The following is a 22,378-nucleotide window of genomic DNA, read 5'->3' as shown; positions in this document are numbered from 1 at the left end:
GGGGATAACTTGAGGGTTCTGAAAGTCACGAGGCACAGTCCCCAAGATCAAAATATAAAAATAGGTCTGGGGTCAGGGAACTCGACAGGCCCCCGGAAGCTCTTCGCTCTTCCAGCTGGAGACTGTCTCTTATGTATTTAGAATTCGTCATTAGGATTCTGACAGAGCAGTGCAGTATGGGATGGCTGCAGGGCAGGCTCTTTGAATCTTCTTCCTGATAAAAAAAACCCCAACTTCTGGCTGCTGACAGGAGACAAGGCAAGTACAAGGAGCGCATTAAAAAGCAGCTTATGTCTATTGATGGCTGAAGAAGGGTTAGAATGGCTGAGTTTTGAGTTTGGGTGAAAACTCCAGAGTTTACTTGTTATACCAGAGGAGTTTGGGGGAGTCACGGGTGGTTTTAAAGGCCTAAGAGCGCCCGTGAGGATGGGTATCGTAAAAGCCTGTGTTAGACAGTTTGTCGACCTTCCCAGAGTTCCACTGACGTCGGTTTTGGCATGGATTCCGTCCTGGACCTCGATTGCCTACTTGTTGTTCTGCCTACCTCATAGAAAAATCTGACATTTGACCCATCAAATTTAGCTAAGATTCTCTTGCCTGATGTGAATCACTTGAATGGATTTGGTTTTCTTTCATGGAGGTGGCTCATTGTTGTTCAGCCTGTAATCTGAGCCAAGATCACCCCCTTGCTTGCAGCCAGAATCCACTGGGCTTGGCTTAGTGGTCTGAAGTGACCGTGTTGTGGAATGACACTGAAGAAGAAAGGGACTTCGGGTGTCACCTGATTGTTATTCTATCAAACTGTGTTTTGCAGACGCAGCTAAACCAAGTCACTCCACCATGGAATTCAGTGACTTCTGTGGTAGAATGGAAGACTTGATGTAGAGCCTCTCACACCTGCAAGTTCCAGCTCCACTCTTCGCTGCTCAGGGATGGAACTTCCGTGGGCATTGTTGCATTGTCTGTGCAATGGTCCTCTCGGGGACAGCCCGCAGTGCTGCTGAGAGGATTGAAGGAGAGCATGTATTTTAGAGCAGCTTGTCAGCTGTGTATATCCCTGTACCTATGTAGGTTGTCATTACAATTCTTCTAGAAAGTTCCCATTGAACATAGATTCATTCAGCACACATAATTATTGAATGTTCACACGTACCAGAGTGTTGGAGCCCAGGAGGATTACAAAGATCAGTAAGACACAGTTTCTGCCCTAGGAAGTCAAAATCTAGCAGGAGGCAGGCACAAGGAAAAAATCTAAGGGAATACGATAAGTTTAAGGAGCTCTAGCCCTTCTAACAAGTGTTTGTTGAGAACTTACTACACACATTGCCCTCTGCCCAGTATTTTGGTGGTGGTGGAGGGGGGAATTACTGAGAAGGAAGATGTAGTCATAAATACCTTATATGGGTCCTCCATGTTTGGAGGATTATGCTACTTTGCTTTTCTGAAAGACCTATGTTAATATGCCCTTGTTTTTGCTAACCAGAAAGAATCCATAGTGGATTTTCACTTTTATGAAAACGGTGGGAAGTGAAAAGAGCATTCAGTGTTTGTTCTGTGGTGAATCCTTTTAGAGGCAGTGTGTGTCCTGCACATCGAGAGTGGCACTACCAAAGTCCTGCTTGGGGAACTACACTAGAGGCTTTGAACTGTTCACAAACATCAGTGTTTACCTCGCTTTGTTTTGTGCATCCATTAGCAAAATGTGTTCTAAGGTGTCAGAAGAGCCTCAGAGAAGTTATTTTTGGGGTCGGGTTCAAAAATTTTTCCACATAAGTTAATGGTGATTACTTCTTCACTTGATGCCATTGTAATTATGGGTTATGGATACTTTCATCAGAGTGCCCTACTTTCGGAGAGCAGGGGAAAACCTGTACAGTCTGTTTGGGGACTATCTGATAAGACTATCATGTGTCTTATCTCCTCTATTTGTCTTATCTTACCTCCCTACTAAGAAAGTGAAAAAAGTGTGGAAAACATTCAATGGGGATGGCCAGAATTCCCAGGGAAGATGGGATTTGAGCTGTCTGAGAACCTTTGAGCTTGAATTCTTATAACACTTGATTTTATCTCCTTAAGGCATTTCGCTCTGTCTCTTATTTTATCATAATAAATTTTATCATGTTGCTGCTTCTGGTAAACTCCCTGAGAGGTTCTTATCTTACTCATTTTTTAATCAGCCATAACACTTAGCACATGCCTGGTCCAGAATAGGAACTCAAATAATAATTGTTCGATGAATGAATATAGATTAGAGGGGTGATGTAATAGTGCATAGAGACGGGTACTGGAGACTTTGTTTCCATTTGTGGGCCCTTAGATGATTACTCTGGTTCACCTCTGTATCTTTTAATACAACCAGCAGCTTTGAATAAGTACATGAACTTTCTCTCCACAGCCTAACCACATGCCTTACCCACACCATTTTTACATCTCTTGAAATCCCACTTTCCCATGAAACCCTTGTCTCTGGATCAGGAAGTGCTCATGTTCCTCTCTCACGTCTCCCCTTGCTCCCCACAGAAGCACAGAGGAGTCTAGATCTGCTACCTTTGTTTTCCACTACTCAGAATTTTCCCAGGAGTATTGTCTTTGATCTCCCTTCCGATTATCTGCCTTTCCTAATTCCATGTCTAAAATACTTGGGACATTGACCTACTTTATTTAGGTGGATATTTGCATAGTGGGTCAGTGTCCCCATCTTGGTGCTGTCTGTCCAGTGCATTGACTGGCAATTCTAAGTTTCTAGAAGTTACTGGGGTCATGCAATTTACTAGTAAGAACATCAGCTAAGTGCTTAGTGCAGTTAGAAACCCCGTCTTCTTTTGATAATAAAGTAAGTCCTCTGTTTCTTCCCAAACATTTTTGGGGATGTTAAATTAATGCCACTGCTATAGCTTGAGAAATTTGGTAGCTTGTCAGGTTTCTTTTGTTGGAACAGTTGACTGTGCTAGTCTTTCAAAACATCTTTTAGGAACGAGAATGCGAAGTTGCTGGGTTATACAAGGTGTGGGTGGCATGCTTATGGCATAGTATCTTCTAGAATTACTTTGGAATTGTTTATTATTTTGTCTGTTTCCTCCTCCAGGTAACTATATGACCAACCTAAAGCAGGATGACAGGCTGGAAATGGCCAATGTAAACAACTCAGGCCAGTCAGTGGCTTGCGGTGGCTGTTCACTTAGAGCTCAGTAAACACTTTTGTCTGAGTGCCCCAGCTTTGCCAAAACAAAGTGGGCTCCATCTCAGCCTTTGTTATTTTTGTAATATAAAAATGTCTCTTTATATTTCTGTTTATTATTTCTGCTGCATTTCTCTTGTCTTGGGTGTAGAGCATTGTATTCTATCAGATTTTGTCTTCTAAAGAAATCTGAAGTTGCCAGTCATGTATGTTAATACCAGTTCTAAATAATGACCCCCGAAGTCTGAAACACCGAACGTTATTTTGTGGGGAGGGGAACGAAATAGCTGGTCCCACTGCTTCTGAATTTTCTGGACTGGTCTGAGCCATGCAGGATGGAGCCCTCAGGAGAGGCTATATTTCTGGGCCCTGCTGCAGAGCCTTAACACAGGGCCACTGGGAAATAGTCCTGTGGTCCAGATAGGATGACAGCATGATGTGTGGTTAAGAGAAAGGCAGAGTGAGGCCCAGGGTGAAGGCAAAGGGGAAGAAATCCTGCTGCACAGAGCTGGCTGTGAGGGCATCCTTAGACACCTGGGAATCTTCCTAAGCTCATCACTGGGGCAGGTGGTGAACAGTGCAGTGTCCTCCATGTCACGATGGCACTGCTGCCCCTGGGCTGCACGCAGTGGGCACTGGCCGACAGGAATTTTGGACACTGTTACAAAGAAAGGGAAGTCAGCAGGATCCAAACAGCACCCCCATTTGATAGTTGTCACGCCTTTACCCCTTATCTAGTTTGGGTAGTGTAGAAATCTGTCTCTTCGGGACTGCTTAGGGCAGAGGCATTATAAACTCATTCATATGTTTTGCCACATGTGATAATTTTGACTTTCCTGATGGAATGAGGGTGGGGTGGGTGCGTCAGACCAGTGCCCGCCAGCGCTGCTCCAGTCAGGCTGATTGTGTGTGGTTTTCAGGGACTATATGTCTTTTTGTTTTGGTAAAATACCATGGAAAAAAGCTGTTATAACACCTATTACAACATTTCCAGAGTGACCCAGCAGGAGGAAAAACATTCAGGAGAGAGATATTGGAATGCAGAGACAAAATAGCTGGGTCTAAGGAGGGCTGTGGAAAAATGGGGGGAGCAGGAGCTAACTGTAGCAATTATGTGAAAATCATAGTGTCTCTACTGGACTTTGAGTTTCCCACCCTCGATGGGTTATCACCATTTAATGGTCCATCAACCTGTGTGAGCAGTCAGCAGGGGAGGGCACAGTTTAGACCTGATGCACAAACCGTTACGACCATATACTTGCTAAAGAAATTTAAAGAATTCTGAGTAGTCACTATAGTGTCTGAAAGCTTATGGTTATGTGTTATGTGAAAGGTTATGTGTTCTCCAGGCCCCCTCTACTTCTTAGGTCTAATGTATTTTTTGTCAAATGAGATATAATTGGACTCTAACATTGTATAGTTGAGTCTTGAACAATGTGAACTTAAACTGCGCAGGTCTGCTTATACACTTTTTTTTTAATAGTACAGTACTATACGTGTATTTTCTCATAATTTTCAAAATATTTTCTGCAGCTTACTTTAAGAATACAGTATATACAGGGCTGCCTGGGTGGCTCAGTCAGTTAATCTGCTGCCTTTGGCTCAGGTCATGATCCCAGGGTCTGGGGATCAAGTCCCACATCGGGCTCCTTGTTCAGCAGGGAGCCTGCTTCTCTCTCTGCCTCTGCCTGCCATTCTGCCTGCTTGTGTGCTCGCTCGCTCTCTCTCTCTGACGAATCAATAAATAAAGAATACAGTATATACTACATGTAACATACAAAGTATGTTTTAATTGATTATGTTATCAGTAAGGCCTCCGGTCAGCAGTAAGGTACTAGTATTTAAGTTTGGGGGCAGTGAAAAGTTACACATGGATTTTGAGCATGAGGGGTCAGCATCCCAGGCCCCATGTTGTTCAAGAGTCCACTGTATCAGTTTTCTGGTATACAACATAATGATTTGATGTATGTATACACTTGGAAGTGATCACTACAGTAAGTCTAGTTAACCTTCACCACACACAGTTACCCATTTTTTTAATGCACTTATAGTATAACTGAGAGGCTACACTTTCTTTACTACAGATTGCTTTACCTATGGAGGAGTAGAGATGGGAGTCACATGAGCAAGTATGTTTTTATTTACTTTTTAAAATTTTTTATTTTTTAAATTTCTTTTCAGTGTTCCAGAATTCATTATTTATGCACCACACCTAGTGCTCCTAGTGTACGCAATACATGCCCTCCATAATACCCACCACCAGGCTCACCCAACCTCCCACCCTGCCCCTCCAAAACCCTCAGATTGTTTTTCAGGGTCCACAGTCTCTCATGGTTCATCTTCCCTTCCAATTTCCCTCAACTCCCTTCTCCTCTCCATCTCCCCCATGTCCTCTGTGTTATTTCTTAGAGCAAGTATTTATTGAACATTTTTCCAGCTCCATGGTAGGAGGAGAAACGGAAGTCCCACTACTGTCAAATGAAGGTGTGATACCAGGAAAAGAGCAACGGATATGGAGGCTGGGGAATGGGCTTTGATTCCCAGCTCTCCATGTAGTGAATACTGTGGCATAAATTACATCTTCAGCCTTGATTTCGTTAGCTGTGAAATCAAGCTTTCTGTGGAGTGTCTCTGCCTCAGTGGGCCCTGTGAACATAAAGTAGCGTGTCTGCAAGGACGGAAGTGTCCTACAACTCTGGCATTTTATTTGCAAGACCGATGTGCGTGAAGAAGAAACAAATACTTACTATAATTAAAATTGTTTTAGTTAATTATTTAAGGTAGCTACGATGAGTGTGGTAGGAACCAGAACAGGGAGAAGTTGGTGCAGACAGCAACAGCCAGTGAAGGTTTTGGTTTATTTCCATCGTGCTACCTGCACTGAGTCGTTGCTCATCTTTCTGAATGTCTTCTTACCCTTGAACAAAGCAGACGTAGTTAGCACTGGCTGCCTTTGTTCCCTGACAGTAGTTAAAGCTTCAATTAGGCTGGTATCCATTGAAAGTTGACATACCCATTTCTTTTACGTATTTGTACAGACAGAAGCAAGGCTGTATTTGGGTTGTGTTTTGGCAGGGTTTGAAGTCATGTTCAAAGATCTAAAAGAATTGAATGACTGAGGACACAGACTAGAATTCTAACCTTCAGTTTATGTGCAAAATCAAAAACATGCAAAGTTTTTGGTATCTGAGCTTCATCTGATCGTTGGTACATGAAAGTATAAAAAGCAGGCCCAGAATAGGAGTCTTGTCAGTTTGAATGTTAGTTAAATAAGTACACAAGATAAACAGTTCATGGAAGGTTATGCAGCTGAATTTTCAATCAGAGTGCACAAGAGACTCACGGTTCCATCTCCAGGTAATCAGAGCCTGTTGGGTTTGTCGCTTCTCCGACTTCTGTAGACACGGTTGTGAGTTTTGGTGCTGTGAGTTTTAATATGCCTACATTTCCCTCTCTCTGGAACTTTGTTAGGTCTGCCAACTTGAACTCCGCTTTTCCCGCCTTCACATTGTTTAGGAAATTAACACCCCCTAAGTTCTGGCACGCCTGCACTTCCTCTATATCGTTTCTCTGACAAATGCTCTTGTTTGAATTCCACAATTGGTTGGACTTTCCAGACACTTTTTGTTTTCTTAGAGAGAAAAGGGATTTCATCCTGAAATGAAGGTTCCTGGTGGCCGTGAAGCAGGAGAGGATGCTGGACCCTGGAGTATGGATGGACTGACAGTAGCCGCTGAGAGTTGTCCCAGAGAGCTCTTAGAGTTCCTGTCTAATGCTTTTCACAATGAGGGCAAGGATCGTGATTACGATGGTGTACTTCAGTCTGCTGACACCCTAGGGTGCTATTCAAGTATTTGTGGAATGTGGCAGTGTGTGTGGTGGGGAAAAAGGATGGCTTCATAGCCAGACAGACCCAAGTTTGAATCCCGTTTCTTTCACTTGCTTGTTGTAGGACCCTGGGAAAGTTTTTTAACCTCTGTGAGTTCATCATTTTTATTTTACAGAAGAAGCAACTTAAGACCTACCATTGATGGTTGCCATGAGAGTTTAATAGTATGAACTTGATAAAGAACTTGGAAGAGTCACTGTCACAGAGTCAGCATTTAACAACTTAGCACAATCATCTTTACAGTGAGATTCCTGAAATGATGGTAAATACCAGTCTGCTACATCTTTTTTTAAATTTTATTTTATTTTTAATTTTTTAATTTTTTTTTTAAAGAACTGGGAGAAGGGCACAGGAAGAGAGAATCTTAAGTAGGCTCCATGCCCAATGCAGTGCCTGACATGGGGTTCGATCTCATGACTCTGAGGCCACGATCATGAGATCATGACCTGAGTGGAAATCAGGAGCAGGTAGCTTTGTGCATTGAGCCACCCAGGCACCCTGCATTTTCTCCATCGTAATTTGAGCTCTCTACCTTTGCCTGGCCAGTGCTTCCCTGGAGTTGAGGATGGTGGAGGACAAGGGCTATCTCCCCGTGCCTGCCTGCCTTCAGCCCCTGTCTCAGTGGCTCTAACGGCTGCCTTGTTACGTTTAAATTCTCTTCCCTACCTCTGGCCTTTTCCACTCTTTACCTTTGTTGTTATTATTATTATTATTTTTGAAGATTTCATTTATTTATTTGACAAAGAGATCACAGGCAGGCAGAGAGGCAAGCAGAGAGAGAGAGATGGGGAAGTAGGCTCCCTACCTAGCAGAGAGCCTGATGTGGGGCTCGATCCCAGGACCCTGGGATCATGACCTGAGCCGAAGGCAGAGGCTTTAACCCACTGAGCCACCCAGGCACTCCCTTTGTATCACGTTTCCGTCTACCCACACTCTCCTCTTTCCTTAGATCTATTAACTCAAATAGAACATACAAGTAAAAGGCAAACACAGTCAACTAATGCATGCACACACACACACACACACACACGCACAATACAAGGCAAAATAACCATATAAAACAAACCTTTGTGAAACACCAAAATGTTTAACAAAGAGATTGCATTAATTACTTGGGTTTTTTTTTTTTTTCCGTGTGAAGTTCTTTCACGCCTTTGATATTATGAGGTGAACATATGCCCCAAAGATTTCTGTACTGAGTGATGTCCTGAATATCCACAATAATTGTTCTTATAGAGATCTATGTATACACACAAACATGAACAACAACATGAGAGAAAGCACAATAAAAACGCATATGTTTAAAAAACAAACAGAAAAAGGTGAGCTGAACCACATCTAATTGTTGAATCCACTTCTAATCATGCCCCACCTGTGACTGAACCACCTCTTCCCTAGACATGCAGGGAGACTGGCAAATTGGGAGAACAGCTGCTGAAACATGGCTTTCTTTTTAGTTAATGGGATTTTAAAGAGTTTCAGTAAATACCAGTGATGAATGAAAGTTGTAAGAGACCTGAAAGATGGTTTAGTCCAATGATCTATTCTATGTCTGAATCAGCAATTTGATAATATTTTCCCCACGTGGCTGGCTAGCCTGTGCTTGTGAACCTTTAGTGGTGGGAAACTCACTCTAAAGTGGTTGTACCATTTTACGTTTCCAGGGACAGTGTATTAGGGCTTCAGTTTCTTCTTGCTAGTATACCTGTAGTGATGGGGAGCTCCCTTCCTTCCAAGGAAGCTCATTCTTTTCTTAGACAGTTGGGACGATCAGGCATCTCTCTGTTCCTTAGGTACTGAGTATTTCTGTCTCCAGAGATTCTTCTAACCTAGGCATGGACTTTGATCTTCTCAGATTTATTGAGATACATCTTCTAAACTGTATGAACTTTGTTCATTGTAGGTTTTAGAGTGTGATGATTTTAGTAAATCTATACAGTTGTGCAGCCTCATCACAATTTAGTTTTTAGAACAACTCATCATAACCCCCTCCCCTCCAAATTGATCTGCTCTCTGTTTGAGGTCTGTCCCTGGTCCTACTCCCAGCTGCAAATGACCATGGATCTACTTTCTGTGTCTGTTGTTTTGCCATTACTAAACATTTTGTATAAATTTGTATAAACGGAATCATACAACGTGTGGTTGTGTCTGGCTTTTGTCACTCAGCATAATGGTTTTGAGTTTGATCTATGTCCTTGCAATTAATAGTAGTTCATTTCTTTTCATTACTGGGCAGTATTCCCTTCTGTGGCTGGACCCATTTTATTTATCCATTCATCCATTGATGGACACTTAACTTACTTCTAGTTTTTGCTGGTTATAAATAATGCTGCTGTAAACATTGGTGAAGGCCTTGTGTACACATTCCCTAGGAATGGGATTGCTTGGTCATATGGTAGGTTTATGTTTAACTTAAAAACAACAAGAACAATTTCCAAACTTCTTTCCAAAGTGGTTGTACTATTTTACATTGTGATGTGTGTGGTGTATTAGGGCTCCAGTTTCTTCACATCCTTGCTGTTATTTAACATTGTTATACACTTTTTGACTACAGCTATTCTAATGGGTATACAGTGGTATCTCAGTATTTTAATTTGTATTTGTTTAATGGTTAATAATTTTAAGCATCTTTTAATGTGCTTGTTAGCCATCTATATAGCTTTAGTGATATCTTGTTTAAATCTTTGGCTCGCTTAAAATAATTTTTTTTGTCTTATTGAATTGTTAGAGCTCTTGATATATTCTGGATGTCCTCTATCAATTATACGATTTGCAAATATTAGCTGTCTATCTGGGGCTTGATTTTTCATTTTATTAGTGGTGTCTTTTGGGGAGCACGTTTTTAGTTTCGATGAGGGCTAATTTACCTTTTTTTTTTTTTCTAAAATAGATTTTGCTTTTGGTGTTGTATTTATGAAAGTTTGGCAAAGACTTGCTCCTATCTTTTGTTCAAGAAGTTTTGGTTTTAGGGGTGCCTGGGTGGCTCAGTGGGTTAAAACCTCTGCCTTCGGCTCAAGTCATGATTCCAGGGTCCTGGGATCGAGCCCCGAATTGGGCTCTCTGCTTAGCAGGGAGCCTGCTTCCTCCTCCCTCTCTGCCTGCCTCTCTGCCTACTTGTGATCTCTGTCAAATAAATAAATAATAAAAAAAGAAGTTTTGGTTTTAACTCTTTTATTTAGGTCTGCAATCTATTTTAAATAGATTTTTGTGTATGGTGTGAGGTAAAGGTCTGAGCTCTTCTCTTCATCCTCCTCCTCCTGCTCCTTTGAAAAAGATAAAAAGTTCTTTTTTTGGCAAGTGGATATCCAGTTGTTCTAGCACTATTTGTTGAAATGACTATCCTTTTCCATTAGTGGACTATAGATGTGGAAGTCTATTCCTGGGCTCTTGAGTCTCTTTTCCTGGACTCTATATGTCTATCCTTATCCCAATATCACACTGTCTTGATTATTATAACTTTATAATAAGTTTGAAATCAGGTAGTATCACTCCTCTAACTTTGTTCTGCTTTTTCTAAATTGTTTTGTTGGATCTTGGTTCTTTGCATTCCTATCTAAATTGACCTTGCCAATTTTCTAAACATTCCTGCTGGGATTTTAATTGGGAATGCATTGAAATTGTAGATCAATTTAGGGAAATTGTCATTTTAGTGATACTGATTTTTACAAGCCATAAAAATGATGTATCTCTTCATTTATTTAGATTTTAAACTTTTTTTTTTTTTAAAGATTTTTATTTATTTGTTAGAGAGAGAGAGAGATACAGAGTGCAAGCACAGGCAGACAGAGTGATAGGCTAGAGGCAGAGGGAGAAGCAGGCTCCCTGCCGAGCAAGGAGCCCGATGTGGGACTCGATCCCAGGATGCTGGGATCATGACCTGAGCCAAAGGCAGCCGCTTAACCAACTGAGCCACCCAGGTGTCCCTCATTTATTTAGATTTTAAAAAACAAGTTGTATTTTGTCATTTTTAGAAATTCCACTTCTGTTAAAAATGTTCATGACTATTTTTTGATGCTAGTGTGAATGGAATTAAGTTTATTTTAAAATTAATTGCTAATATATAAAATACAATTTTTTTGGTATATTGGCCTTCAATACCGTGACCTTGCAAAACTTGATTATTTTTACAGTAGATTTTTAAAAATTACTTAGGGTTTTTTATGCAAAATCATGTCATCCATGAAAGAGGACAGTTGTACTTCTTCCATTCTAAACTGGGACATATAATATCTCTTCCTTGCCTGACTGCATTGGCTAGTACCTCCAGTACAGTGTTAAATAACAGTGGTGGGAGCAAAGAAGCCTCTTTGCCTTTTTCCTGATCTCAGGGGGAAAGCATTCAGTCTTTCACTATTAAGTATAATTTAACTGCAGGTTTTTTCCTACATGCCTTCTATAGGGTTGTGGAAGTATCCTCCTTCTATTCCTAGTTTGTTGAAAGATTATTTTATTTTTTTTAAATTTATTATTTTTATTTTTTAAAAGATTATTTATTTATTTATTTGAGAGACAGAGATCACAAGTAGGCAGAGAGACAGGCAGAGAGAGAGGGGGAAGCAGGCTTCCCGAGGAGGGGAGAGCCCGATGTGGGGCTCGATCCCAGGACCCTGGGATCCTGACCTGAGCTGAAAGCAGAGGCTTTACCCCACTGAGCCATGCAGGCACCCTGAAAAATTATTTTTAGTCATGAATGAGTTTAAGTTTTGTGGAGTGCTTTTCCTGCATCTTTAAATAATCATGTTGTTTTTTGTTCTTTATTGGTACTTTGTGTTAATTGGTTTTTGGATCTTATACCAACTTTTTCTTTTTTTTTTTTAATAAAAATCCTATGGGATTAGGGTGTGTAATATATGTTAGGTATTGCTGGATTTGGCATTTTAACATTTTCTGAATTTTTACACCTATGTTTGTTAGTCTATAGTTTACTTTTCTTGTGTGTCTTTCTCTGGCTTTGGTGTCAGGATAATACCTCATAAAATGAATTGAGAAATTGCTTTTCTATTTGCTGAAAGGATTGATACTATTTCTTCCTTAAATGTTTTTACAACTTGATCAGTAAATCTTTTGGAAATTTTAATTATGAAAAATTTAAAAATTTTTATTTTTGGGGGGAAGATTTTTTTAATTGCTTATTCATGTTCTTTATTTAATGTATGTAGATTCAGATATTCTATACTTTTCCCCTCTGTTTTATTGACAAGTGAATATTGTGCATTTAAGGTGTACAATGTATGATGATTTGATATACATATACAATTTATAATGATTACTGCAGTCAAGTTAACATATTCTTCACATCACATAGTTACTTTTCTTTTGGAATGGCGAGAACACTTAAGATTTACTTTCTTAATAATTAATTTATTCTTGAGACAGTTTTGATAATTTGCATTTTTCTAGGAATTTGTTTCACCTCATTTGTATAATTTGTTGGTATAAAGTTTTCCCATAATTCCTTTTTTTCTGTCATGTTTGTAATGGTGTCCCACAGCTCTTACCAAAAATTGGTTTTTGTATTGTTAGAAACTCCATTAAGAAGAAAATTCTAATCTTTAAAGAACTGACATTTGACTTCTTTCAGTGGGGTTAGATCTTATCATGAAGAAGTTTACCAGATGGTAAATTGTTCTTGCTAATCAGAGAGGAAGAAAGTCTTTTGAGCAAAAGTCAACTTAGGAAAAACGTTGTTTTCTAATCCAAAACTCAGATTGAGGAATTCAAAGGCATTGCAGTAAGAGGAGGAAAGGGGAATGGAAAGAATTTGGTCATGTCTGATAGTATTGTCAGTTGGGGAGGAAAACTTTTCCAATGTTTGGTTTTGAATCAAAGTCCTTAGTTGAACTCAAGAAGCCTTCTGTATCCTAGACTTGAGAGGTTTTGATAGGAGAATTCTAAGCACAATTCTTAACCCATGTAATATTTTTCTATTATGAGCCCTGTGGCAAAATTAAGTTTTATGAAATTTGGTTACACTGTTGTGTAATTGTAAAATGCATTATAGATTTATTTCTCCAACTGTAACTTAAACATAAAATAAGAAAGAAAGTGATATTCTGGACCGGTCAAGGGATCCTGGCTAATAGACCATGTCATGAGTTTTAGAAGTTGACTGCAACTATGAATAGAAGGGACAAGAGAGAACAGCACAAATGGAAGGTCCATGGGGGAAGGATCTTTCTTTTTTGTTCACTGCCCTGTTGACAATGTTCCAGGAAGTGTCTAGCCCATGAATGAATAAATGAATGAATGAATGGTTTATGGAAAATAATAAACACAGGCCTGATCTAAGGGCTATGAACATGCAGAGGAAAGAGCAATTTATTCAGCCTGGAATGGTGGAAGAAGGTACCAGAGAAGCTGGTAGGAACTTTTCACTCTGGGCTTGTGTGGGACTATTGGGAGGAGAGGAGCATTTAGGCAGATCAAGTATGTGTCAGGGCCCATCGTGTCACTATGCCAGACCCCCTCCGAAGTGCTCGACAACTTTCTGAGCATTTCTGTGTCCTTGTGTGTATTGCTGCAATTTACTTTAATTACACATGGTGAGGTGGGGGGCGCTGGCTCAGTCACGGTACCTGGGCAACCTTGCACGTTTCTACTTAGGCCAAGTAGGTGAGACTTGACCATGGCTTCACCCAAGACTTGGTGAAGTGTCCTGTGATCCCTCCTGGAGTAATGGGAGATAAGCTTGTTGAGGAACCACCACAGGACAGGTTCTTAGACCTTGTGAGCACTGCCCTAAGGCAGTTTCTCATTATCTCCTGCGTTTCAGCTGAGCAGAGGACTTTCCACCTTCTTTCCTGCCCCCCTCCTATTGGAGTACAGCTGCAGGCTTCTGTGCAAGTCGGCCAGACTGCAGGCTGGTAGTTGAGAGGCGGCTCCTCCGGGCAGAGCAAACTACCACTCATGCCGTCTGCTGTCGGTCCCTCCAGCCTCGTGTCCTCCTGCGGGAACAAGCCATGTGGGGAGCTCACACCATGCTGTTCTTGCTTTGGCTGTCTATGTGATCCAATGTTTCTGTCCATTTGGGCTTGCTTCCTCCTTCTTATACAAATCCAGGGTCATGAGCAAGCCAAGCTGGCAGCAGCATTTGTCTCTGTCGCTAATGACCCCTCGCCCATTCGACAGCTTCTTCGTCCCCATCAGTAGACTCTGAGCTCTTCCATATTCCCGGGACTCAGCAGCGGGTTTTGCACAATTGCTTCATATGTGTTTTGACAGAGTGAATCAACTGTGAGTCCCCTAGCAAGCTTCCTGTGTTGGGACCAGAAGGGAGTATGGGAGTGGGTAGTGGAGGAGGATGGAAGACTGAGGCCGGACTGTGGAGGGTCTTGCACCCTGTGCCGTGGATTAGGCAGGGCCGTACCCCAGTGGCCTCACGGGCAGAGAATAACATGTGCGTAGCTGGGGTGTTGGAGACTCCTGCACTGGTGTGGAGATGGAAGGAGGGCAAACCAATTAAACTACAGATTCAGGAGAGGAGCAATGAGGATCGAGCTGAACCACATGGCAGTGAGAAGGAAAATGAGGAACTCTGACAAAGAGGGTTCTCTTTTTGGTTGGTTGGTTGTATTTTCTTTTTTTTCCTTTTGATTTAAGCAATAGAACTAGTGCTTGATTTGATGTGGGAAAAAATGCTAAGATCAGGAAATGTAATTTCTTATTTATTTATTTATTTTTTTAAAAAAGATTTTATTTATTTATTTTACAGAGAGAGATCACAAGCAGACAGAGAGGCAGGCAGAGAGAGAGAGAGGGAAGCAGGCTCCCTGCCAAGCAGAGAGCCCGATGCAGGACTCGATCTCAGGACCCTGAGATCATGACCTGAGCCGAAGGCAGCGGCTTAACTCACTGAGCCACCCAGGCACCCAGGAAATGTAATTTCATAGATTTTTATTTTGTTTTGTCTGTTTGACTTTAAGAAGTGCTTACTATTTAATTTCTTGGCTCTTTTCATAATGTTTAAAACTTTGTTTTCTATTTAATAATTTCATATCCAGCCTCTTGAACCATTCTATTTTAAAATCTGGATTATATGTTTTGGGGACAGCCAGTGTGTTTAATCATTCTACTGATTTGTATCTGATCCTATCTGATAGTCCAATGGCAGATTTTGCTACTAACTACATTATAGGCACCTAGTGGATAGGAGCCATATATTATTTATAATTTTACATTACTTGTAACACCAAGCATGGTATTAGACCCATAGTAGATGTTTAATAAATATTTATTGAATGATCAGTTCACCACTTTAATTATGTAAAAGTCTTATCTGAAAATATCAAGACTTTTTAAATGCACCATAAATAGAGTAATTTAGGTGCAGATGTCATACTTCACAAAGGCTTTCATCTTTATCTTTATCTTCTCCAATAACAGTTACAATATAATCTATTCCTAAACATATCATAGGCAATTCAGAAGTAAAGGAAATAAAAAAGATCCCTTTACTTTAGACTCCTGGCATTTAATTGGAGAGGCAGGACATATCCTTGAGTGAAGCCGCTAAATGACAAAGCAGAATGAAATCTTACAACAAGCTGGAGGATCTTGAAGAGGAAAAATCATTTTATGATGGCTTCTTAGGAAGAGATTTTGCAAAAAGGTGGAGTTGTATGGTATTTTTATTAAAGCTGAGCTGCTTGCTAAGCATGGATTTGTCCATTTTGTTTTCGAGGAAAGTAGAAAGGCCTTTTAGGTAAGGGAACATCTGGACAAACATCCATAAAAGGTAAGAAGGAGGAAAGTGCTAGAGGCCAAATTGTATATTCAAAGAAACTGAATTACTATAGTGAGAACAATCTGAGAGCCATGCATTTAAAAACTACTGCTAAAAAATAAATGTGTATTGCCTTTGATATGTAGTACATTGACAATCATCATGTAAATTACTGTGGGGCACCCAAATTACATCCACTTCAACAGCTCAAGAAAACAGACCATCCGTCAAGGAAGAATCCCTGAAACTTCATTGAGAGCCTTCCGGAAAAAAAAAACCACTGAACTCACCCACTGGGCTTCAAGTAAATGAAAGCTAACTTAATGAACAGTTGAAACTAATAGTTTTCAAGTAAGGCTAATGTATTATTAATAATATCCGGTCACTTTACCTCATATTCTAGGGATCACAGGTCGGCACATATGTACCCCAGCCTTGGAAAAGTGATTTTAGTAAAGATAGTCAACTTTTTTGGGAAGGGCTATTCAAGCAGGAGCCATGCAAGTTATTTAACTGGCCAGAGCTTATTTCCTTATCTTTTTAATGGGCTACTGCTAACGTAATCCTCTGTTCCTGGTTTCTCCATAGCCCAGGAAACATTTTCCCCCCTATTTTATTAACCTCACCTAAGATTATTAGATTTTTGTTATTTGTGTGAGGCAGAAAATTGTCTTATGCTTATATGCCTCCAACACTGTTTAGGTACCCGATAAATACCTCTTGACAGATGGACAGATGGATGGACAGACAGACTAAAAAGCCTACTTTCCTCTGTTTTTTTCTCAATGGAGGCCACAGCCACATGCGGATGCACGCTGTCCTGGATATTGTGTAAAAAATGGTTTCTACTTTGTAGAGGATGAATTGGCAGCAAATACAAGGGAGACTGTTACCGAAATTTTATTTATGTAGGAATTCTGGTTTCGTGGATAGTGTGTTTGTTAATATTGAGAATTAATACCTCTCTTACTCCCCCAAAATGTGTCAGGCTCCTTAATATAAAATAGAAAACAATTAAATAAAAATAAGCTAAAAACTTAAATAAGCTCTGGCCAGTTAGGGACAGCAGAAAGCTTGCTGTTAATCATCAGTCAGGGAATCTGGACATGGTAGCCCAAACGCCTGAATATTCCATCAGAGTGGCAGGATCTGCTGATGTCCCAGTCAGGATAAGTAAACAGAAATAGAGGGCGGTGTAAAATTGGGCTGTGATGCATTTAAATTCTGAGACGGCCGCAAGGGCTGAGCTGGAGGAAGCAGCAAGCAGTCTTCTTGTCAGCCTTTCCCTTCTGATTGTGACCTCCTGCCCCAGGGAGATGGAAGACGGGCCTGAAGGTGGCACATGCTGTGTGGTTTCCACACAAAGAGTGTGTGTTGTGTAAAATGCCTCCTAGACTAGGTTCCGAATTTCCTTATAACTACATCAGCATGTTGAAAACTTGCGTAGCGCTGGTAAGGGTGGCCTGGAATCGGTTATGTCTTATTTTTATTTAAAATACACCAAAGGAAGATATTGAAAATTGCTTAAAGTTGGGTTGGTTGCTCTAGCAACGACGCCAAGCTCCTGAAGATTATCCTCCGTGATTACAGCATTGGCAACAAAGCAGCCAAGAGGAAAGGTAATTAGTCCTGGAACTTTGCTTTACAACTTGGCTTTAAGTAACTAGACCAGCAACAGATAGCACTATTTATGTGTTTGAAGTAAAGCTTGCAGATCATTTTAACTTTCAGTTGGAGCACAGAACAGGTTCTTCATGGGATTTCTGTTTATAAGAACATTTCCACTGATCATCAGCCCAAAGAAAAACGTAGCTATGAACACTGGCTTCCTGGGTATGAGAAGAAATAGACAGGTAGCTGGGGTGGATAGGAGTTTGGACGTATCAGGTGTTTTCATCTAAACAAGAATTTTTTTTTTTTTTTGTCCGTTAGTGACTTGTTCATATGCCTTTTGAACAAAGAACAAGTTAGGGCAATTGAGTCAGACACAGTGGTGACTCTTACTGAATGTCTTCGAAATGATCTGGATTATGGGCAATATGAGGAGAGAGCTGGCTAGTGAAAACAAATGAAGGAAAAAAAAATCTGTGCCTTAATTGGCAAGTTTTATTCAGCAAGGCCTTAATGGGATAACTGGAATGTCTAGGGATTGTTACAGTCATCCTAGTTCCTCCTTTCCCCAAATAGACTTAATGGCATTCAAACAATAGACCAGACATCTTAGTTCATGGACTTAAATAAAGCACAAGGAGGCTGTATTACAATCTGGGCTTTTCAAAGTCTGAGAGTGTAAGAAAGTTCGATTCACATAATCCAGGGTCCTTAGCACTCGCTGGAAGACATGGAGGAGTTTGATGTTCAGGTTCTGAAACTTTCTGGCTATTAGCATTGTGATCACAGCCCTCTGACTTGTGCTGTTTCTTGGTTTGTTGGATAATACAAGAAGGTAAAGTTTTTGGCCATAGTTTCAGTAAAGGTTCCTTGGGTCCTCAGAAGTATCCTCTTTTATGTTCCAAGAATGTGCTCCTAGACACAAAGGATAAGGTGTGAATTTCAAAAGGGTCTGACATACACTGACCTGCGGAATCTGAAAATCAACAGGAGAAACTGGACTTGGTAATGTGGAGGCCAGTTCAATAACCAAACTTTTAACTTTGGGAACTTGAAATAGTAGGAAGTTGCCCCCAGGTTTCTCCTCTTGAGACCTGGATTTTCACCACTCTATGAGCTGCCTGTTTCTTTCCTAATCACAGTTATTCAGTCTTAGTTCACTTCCATGGTGAACTTTTTAGTTCAGCTCATCTTAAAAGGAGTCACTTCTGTGCCTACCAGTGTACTGGGCAGTGTAGGAATATAAACACAAAATACGCCCTAAAGAGTTAATAAGAAGGTGAAGGAGAAAGAAAATCTATGTGACTAATTACAATGAATACAAAACAGAAAACTTAGGAGAGGAGTCGAAATCTAAAGGATATGTAGAAGTAAAATGAGAGGACAGCATGGGGATAGTACAAAGCATCTCAGGCTGGGTGGGGGGAGAGCATCCCGGTGTAAATAGAGGAAAGAAGGCTTGTTTGGAGAGCTGCCAGTGGGACAGAGGGGGCAAGAGATAAGGCTCAAGAGAGGAGCACAGGCAAGATCAAGCATAGTCTTGTCAAGAATTTTAGTCTTTGTTCCAAGAGTCATGGGAAGACTTTGAAGAGTTTTAGGTGGGAGATTAACAAATGAGATTTGCATTTAAAGATATTGTTTTTACTAGACTAGACAGAAACTAGTATGAGGCTCCTGCAAAAATCCAATGGGGGAGAGCCTGCTACAGGAACAGTCAGTAGCAGACTGATAGGAAAGATTGAAAGTACTCTAGTTTGAAACAGACTTTGGAGGGAAGGAGGATCGAGGTGTCAGGGACACCCTCTAGGGTTCTTTCTGGCTTTTCCAGCTGAAGGATGGTGGTGCCACCCAACGGATAGGGGACTGAAGGAGGATCTGGGCTGAAGCAGAGGCTTCGGGGATTTTAGACACATTGAGTATGAGATGATCCTCAAGTGGCGTGCCACGTGGGAAAATGTGTCTAAAGGTCCCAGCAATTGGAGTCGCCGCCTGTAACTGGAACAAAGGACTCAGATACAGCTAGTCACCGTGTGACTGTCCGTAAACAAAGGGAGGGTTGCTGCAGCTTGGAGAGCTCCAGTATTTCATGGTTTTTATTTTTTAATTTTTAAAAATTTAAAAATTTTATTTCTTGTCACAGTTTTTAGATAAGGATAGATTTGCAAAGGAGATTGGGAAAAGGCTGCCATACACAAGCCAAGCCAGGGGAATCTGAAGCATTCTGGGATTCAAAGGCAGATAGTGCTTCTAGAAGGGAGTGGTATGTTAGAATCATGGAAAGAAGATACAGTACACAGTATTTTTCAAACTTAAACGTCCATGGAGCCTGAATATTAGGGCAGCGTAATCCCACTGCCTTTCAACCATCCATTTCCCTACCTAAATTAAGTTGGAAATTTTAAGGAGTGATAGGCAGCATTTATCTGAACAAAGTTTTGCATAACAAGACTAATTTTTAAGGCAAAATACTTAGTGACCAGGTTTATCATAGTAGAGAATCTTCTTATATTTGTTAATAATTTCTTTCAGTGTAAGATGTATAGGACATGCAGAGGACATTAAAATTGAGTTCTGATTTGAGAATTTTTTTTCTTCTCTTTTCATTTGCATTTATTTAAACACAGTTCTCAAAATATTTGAGTGAAATTGGGCTTCCTTTGGTAAGCAAAGGACCTGAAAATAATATTTAAAATATGAACAGGCAAGTTTTCAGTTCATCCACAGCACAGGTATAGTGTTCCCTTCTCTTTTCCTGAACTCTGAAGCACTCATTTTTTTACTGTACTCTGAAAGCTAGAAGAAAAAGAGTACATTTGTGGTGGAAGGTATTGTCGCTTGCTTATAACTATTTGAAATACCATTATCCCCTTGTAACAGCTTTAAGAAATAGCCTTTTAAAAGCATACATTGTGTACCTCTTTTCTTATTCCCCGCTTTAAAGGCCGACAAATCTACATTTATATAAGCATTAAGCATTGGCTGTATTGGAAGTTCTTTAGTTCTAATACTAGCAGTACAGGGTTACAGAGCATAATTTTTAACACTTAGTTGCAGGTATATTAAGTATAGTATGTCTCACGGATTGGAGGAAAATAGGTATTTTTGTCTTGAAATTTACTACTGACAACCTAATCTGAACAGTTTTGCTAAGCACTGATGTTAGAAAGAAAAGTAAAAACCAAACTTTATTGTTACTTTTTACCAGTTAGTAGCATTTTTACATACAGTCTTTGATCTTCAGAATACCCTGGATTCAGTAGAAAAATTTTTTAAATGAAGATTTGTACAATAGAAACTTCTCAGCAGTCAAAATTTAGACTGTAAAAAAATAGATGCAAAACATACTTTTCTGAAAACACTTAACTTGGAACAAAGCAGCGAACTACACAAATGCAGAATGAAATCAGCATTTCAACTCTACCAAAAGTAGTCATCATTAAAGGTGTAAAAGTCACCTAACTTCACAAGGCACTGTTCACTTTTTATACAGGAGACAATAAAAAATATTGTCCACAAACAGTATCCCAGCTCTAGGGTAGGCTTCAGAAAGTCTTCAACTTCATGCTTTAATAGCGATGAGGTGAGTATGATTGAGATCTAGAATGTGATCTGTATCCTCCATGACTACAGTAAGGAGAAGGTAACCACCTTTCGGTAAATCTGATCCCTATCTTGAGCAGCAGTCCATCCTCCTCCTCCTCCTCCGTGTGATTTGCTGTAGTAGTCTCACTCATCATAGTCTCGATCCTATCCTGTCATAGTAATCCTGACGGTGTGAACTGCCATAGCTAGGTCTCCCCATGTAAATCCCTGGTGTCGGGGTATGTGGTCTTTTTGTTATAGAGAAATAAACTCTGATCCCACATCCATCAAGTTCCATTCCATTGGCACGCTCTTTTGCTTCCTTGGCATCATCTACATTTTCAGAATGCACAAAGGCAAATCCTCTTGAACGTCTAGACTGCTGGTCTTATACAATGGACACATCAGCAATGGGGCCATATTTAGAGAATACTTCTCTTAGATCTCTTTCTGTAGTGTACAAGCTCAATCCAAATACTCCAAGACAGCAGTTGGATCAGGATTTGCCCAATTCCCAACATGATGCCTGCGAGTGGACATGGAAGAGTGACGGTGGCTAGGCCGTCTTCGATAATCTCAATTGTAAGACCTGCTGTCGTCTATGGGAGCGAGACCAAGATCTTGATCTTGTGTAATGCCTTCGAGAACTTCTTCGTCTGGATCTAAACCAAGATTCAGATCTGGAATGCCTGGAATCTGCCTTGGAGCGAGACCTTGCTGGGGTATGCCTTGCAGATTTCCCAGATCCATGAGCACTTCCACCTCTGGAAGCAGAACAGGATTCCCCTCACTGTAGTTCTGCTAGCTGCTGTCGCTCATGACTCCTTGCTGTTGCCATTGTTCAACGTGCTTCATTTCAAGCTGCCAAACTCTCGTGCCTTCTATATGGAGGCTCCGCTGCAGTCTCTCAGAAAGCAACATTCCCGAACCGCTGAGTGCTGAAGTGCTCTGCACCACCTCTGCATGGGCTCTCAAGAATAAATATTTTTAAAGTAAAAGTGTGAACCAGAAAACATTCACTATTTCTTTGGTTCTCAAATGGATTATGAAAAGTGGCTTTTTCATTAGGATATACAGTTGTCCAGTAGACTATTTTAGAGCACAAACATAAATCTTAAACCCATTGCTGTTAAGATACATATTATAGTAATATCCCAGACAGATGTAAAAAGCCTCCAGGAGATTTTATGATGTGCTTTCTTTGACTGCCTATATTACTGTATGGAATTTACACTTTGTAGTGGCAGCAACATACAGATGTGCATATGTGTGTTTTCCCCCATTTCCTTTACCATGTAAAACTTCGTCTTCTCTGCAGAAATGTACATGGAGAGATTGCCACTCTCATCTATCTGTCTTGCCATATAATTTTTACAGCTGTTCCTCAGTTGTTAAT

The 22,378-nt window shown here is 40.5% G+C and overlaps 1 pseudogene; it reads right to left on the bottom strand.

Annotated features, from left to right (window-relative positions):
* Positions 1 to 20,873: 20,873 nt before the first annotated feature.
* Positions 20,874 to 21,801, bottom strand: LOC101691491 (annotated as a pseudogene).
* Between the last annotated feature and the right edge of the window lie 577 nt (positions 21,802 to 22,378).

Source organism: Mustela putorius, unplaced genomic scaffold (genome assembly GCF_011764305.1).
Source record: "Mustela putorius furo isolate JIRA1106 unplaced genomic scaffold, ASM1176430v1.1 tig00003853_pilon_pilon_pilon, whole genome shotgun sequence".
NCBI classification, from domain to species: Eukaryota; Metazoa; Chordata; class Mammalia; order Carnivora; family Mustelidae; genus Mustela; species Mustela putorius.
This window is presented reverse-complemented; position numbering and strand designations above follow the sequence as displayed.